This window comes from Geospiza fortis, unplaced genomic scaffold (genome assembly GCF_000277835.1).
Source record: "Geospiza fortis unplaced genomic scaffold, GeoFor_1.0 scaffold54, whole genome shotgun sequence".
Lineage (NCBI taxonomy): Eukaryota > Metazoa > Chordata > Aves > Passeriformes > Thraupidae > Geospiza > Geospiza fortis.
The window spans coordinates 1,013,013-1,017,139 of NW_005054301.1; the positions used below are offsets into that span (position 1 = coordinate 1,013,013).

General features: G+C 37.8%; 1 protein-coding gene across 2 annotated transcripts in view; it reads right to left on the minus strand.

Annotated features, from left to right (window-relative positions):
- GPR65 (G protein-coupled receptor 65) overlaps nt 1-3,778 on the minus strand; it is a 6,205-nt gene extending 2,427 nt beyond the window's left edge. The window contains exons 1-3 of one of the 2 annotated variants that reach the window (XM_031065658.1): nt 3,672-3,778; nt 1,881-1,976; nt 859-913 (exon numbers count right to left, since the gene is read on the minus strand). The gene's annotated coding sequence lies outside the window, so the exon portion shown is untranslated. The remainder of the gene's footprint in view (nt 1-858; nt 914-1,880; nt 1,977-3,671) is intronic. The other variant, XM_014311641.2, reaches the window with a different exon arrangement.
- Between the last annotated feature and the right edge of the window lie 349 nt (nt 3,779-4,127).

Here is a 4,127-nt window from a genome sequence, read left to right on the forward strand (position 1 = left end):
TACAACTGTATTTGTGAGACAGCTGGTATTCACTGATAGTATCACAGCTCTGACACTTGGCAGTTCCCTTCTCCAGAGAACTAATTGTTATGTTCAGGAAATACAAGAATGGAAAATATTGGCTGCAGACCAGTTATACTGCCAAATATACTAACTGCTTGTGAGACTGCTGTGATAGCTGATCTGTGCTTTGAGCCTGAAGCAGAGGAGGTGAAGAGGCTGAAGAATGAGTAGGTTGCAGACAGCACATCTACAACTGTTCTCACGTGGGAAAGAACTCCAATGCAACACATCTTGTGTGCAGAAACTTTACCATGTGGTAAGAAAAAATACATCCTTTTATAGTTTGGATGTGTTTGTGGGTTTATCAGAAAAACCCAAACCAGGTTTATTGTCTGTGCTGAGAGGTTATTATACGTACCTCTTGTCCACAAAAAAGCCTCTTTCATTATTATTCATAAAAAAAGGAGCAATGACAAAACTACCCAGAAAACACATACTCAATTTTACCTGCCACTGCCTTATTTGATCAAATTATCAGCTAGAGCTAAACTCATTCACAAGCTTGAAAGCCAAAGAAAATTCTTGAGAAGGACTTGCCAATTTGCTCCATTGAGGAATCTCATCAACATGATGACTAATTTAAAAAAAAAGCAGTGTCTATATTTAAGACAAGCATAAGATGTCTGCATTTCAGCTTGGTTTCATAAAACCACGCAGTAAATAAGGCATTGTAAGTATCACAAAATAAAAATCTAGCTCTAGAAATTGGATCCCAGGGTTTTGTGACCCACTTCTCACCAAAGAGAAATCAAATGTATGCAGACAGACCAGATGAATCAAAGATAAAATACCTACCTGTTCTCCTAATCACACTTTAGCATCTCTTTTCCTGTGACAGGTCTCTTCATGTCTAAGAGGGGAAACAAGCCCTTTCAGAAGCATGTGTGTAATGCAGCAAGTGTATGAGGCAGTGTTTCCTGGTCTCGTGACTTGAGAAATTGGAATTCCTTCTCCCTCCCCCATAAACTCCTTCTCTTTTGTCAACTTGTATTACAGACTCACCATCTTTGTAAGCTCCCAACTTCTCTCTTATTACCCACAACAGATTCTTTTGTATCTACTCTTAAACCAACATGCCAGTTTCCTCATACCGCTTGGATTTTTTCAGCTTTTTCATTTTAGCTCATTGTTTCGAAGAATTTCACTCTGTTGATCTTACTGATGATAAGGTAAAATACTTGTCCTTATATTGCTCTTATCTGAATAAACCACATGTTCTTTGGGGCAAGACTTTGCTTTGCTCTTCTGCCATCTGCCTTACGGAACTAATATCTGAAAGTGTCATTGGCTAATGGCAGGCTGGGACACTAAAAATGAAATTCAAAGAAGTGAGTTGAGACTACGTGAAAATTCTCACCTCAGAAAGTTTTTTCTGTCCTTCATAATCACAAGCCACTGTACTCCATTGCTTTCTTTTCTTCTTAACCAGTATGTTCCTTAGTTCCTTTGAACACAGCCCTGGAGGCCGTGCAGCATTGCCAGGTAATCCATGTTGAATTTTGATGACACACTGATGGTACTTACAGGAGGACATGCTTTCAATGATGACAATAACGAGAAGTGTGTCATTCTGGCACTTATTGATGACCTATACTTAAATGTGTCAAAGAGCCAGCAAATGAAGCCTACCACAAGGAATGCTGCAGTTTCTTGCACAGAAATATAAAAGCAGAAAGCACCACTTCGTCCTGATTAAAACACATTTCACTCAAATTGCTTTGGGCCTTATTTCAGAGGAAGTAGTCCATATCACACTTTCTTGCTGAGTTGCTTTTTTCATAATTAGGACTTTGTAATGCAAGATGATTTTTCCTTACCTGAATGCATGATCTGAAGCATTCCCAGTTTTTTTCTCTGCTACTGAGCACACTTGCTGGCTTTGTCTAGGAGGATGGTATTGGCTTACAGCTATCCTAAAAAACAACACTTGATTATTTTCCCCAATGATATAGTTTTTTTAACCATCAAGGAGTTTTGGTTTAATGATATGGTCTAATGGTTTGACTTTCATGGTCCAAACCTACTGTGACTAATTCCATACACTTGTGACTTATTTTACAGACTTGTTTTGGTATAGGATGTTTCAAATAAAAAAATATAAAAATTCTTAACAGTAATTTTTTCTTTTAGACATGTTATTCAATTATTACCATAGTTCCTGACTCTGTCATTTTGCTACAGAAAACGTACTGTACAGGATTTCTGAAGAGTCACTAAAACAAAAAATTTAGAGAAATGCACTAGCAAACATTACGCTTCAAGTACTGTATGCAAACAAGCCTGTAAAAGAACCCTGTGAGATTTTTTAGTGAAAAGTAGTCATTATACACTGTATCAACACATTTCTACAGCATCTCCTTCAGGTTCACAGAGAGCTTTATGTGGTCTCTTAATTTATGACATTTTGAAAGTCGCAAAGTACAAAGTTAAACTTTCATAAGCTTAAATACAAAAGGATATTCCATACTCCTATCTGTAAAAAACTTTGTAAGGGAAGAAAGGAATAATGCTGTGTGAGCTACTGCAGTAGCTGCTGTACTGGTGATACCGTATATCAATCATAAGATGGAAAGAAAACTGTTTTCCTTTTTCTCTTTAAGCAATTTCAACAAAGTAGATTGCTTTGTGTTCTCAAAATAAGTTCTATTGCCACGTTGAGTTCTTCAAGCACAGGGGATGTTCCATAGCTAATTCTTTTTACCTAACGAGCAGATCTTGCATCTCAATTCTGAAAAACTTCACAGTTTAGGAGAGTTGAAATATGCCTTTTAGAAACATGGCCTTTTTTGCTTAAAATTAGCAGCAATTTTCCTCATGGAACATTAAATTTCACCCACAGGTCTCCAGGAGATTCTGTAGAGACTCAAACAGGTCTAAAAGAGCTCAGCCTTTTAAAGATATACTTTACAGACTGTTTAATTGAGCATAAACATTCACTTAATGTGAGCAAATAGGAAAAAAACCCCACATTCTTTTAGAATGTAGGCCATGTAGGCAAGTATTATCTTGCTCTATCATTAAGTGCATCATGTTTTCCTCTATGCATACAGAAAGATGTACAATATATTTTCACATACGTGATACATTCAAAGAAGCTACTTGTACCAGAGCTTATTTTTCTGCTAAGTTTTAAGCATTTTGCATATTCATATAAATACCCCTTGGTATCTTAACAGTGTCTGAAAATACTGGAGAACACTAAGAGAAGAGTTACTGGAACCCTCTCTGAGGCCTGAGGCACATTTTGCAGTGATGGGACAGCTCAGAGTGTTGAAAATTCACCCCCAAACACAGTTCTTCTCCATTCTTCCCCCCTTTTGTAATCACCAGTATTTTGATCATGACAATGCTATTACAACAAACAATGAATCAAGTTTTCTTTTGTAATCCTAGGCATGTCTTTCCTAATTCAATCTCTTCATGTCTTTTGCCTCAGTCTCATGTTTTGGTTGCACTGGGATTGAAATAATCCTTCTCCCAAAGCAACCTCTTCCAGCCCCTTTCGCGTCCCTTTTTTCAGATGTCTGATGTCAGCATCCCAATAGGGAGAGCCAGGCTGCAACCTGTCCCAGAATGCTGCAACCTGTCCCAGGCTCCTGAGCACTCACCTTGGCCGCCACGTGTCCCTGTGCAGCAGTTCCCGTTATGCCACTGGCAGTGTAACCCGTATCTGCTTCTAAGAAAAGTGTCTGCTTCTGCTTGATCAGATGCAGAGACAGGAAGCTGCTCGTAGATAAACAGGCAGCAGTTCACACATCTCTTGGTTTTGCTTCCTTTTTTTTTTTTTACTGTCTCCAATTCCTTGTTAAGCTAAGCTTACCCATGAGAAAAAAGATGATGAACAAAGGATGGGAAGCAACCTCGGTAGATACAGGAATATTTTAGAGACTTCATAAAAGTTTAATTTAAAATATTGCCTAATTATATGAGCATAGTACATTATACACTCCTTATCTAGGAGACATTATGTTCTGCAGAGAATCCAATCCACAGAAATAAAGTGCTGTGTTTGATTTGTGTTTACTTGTATAAGTTCAAAATGTGTATGATTTTTGTTGACTGAA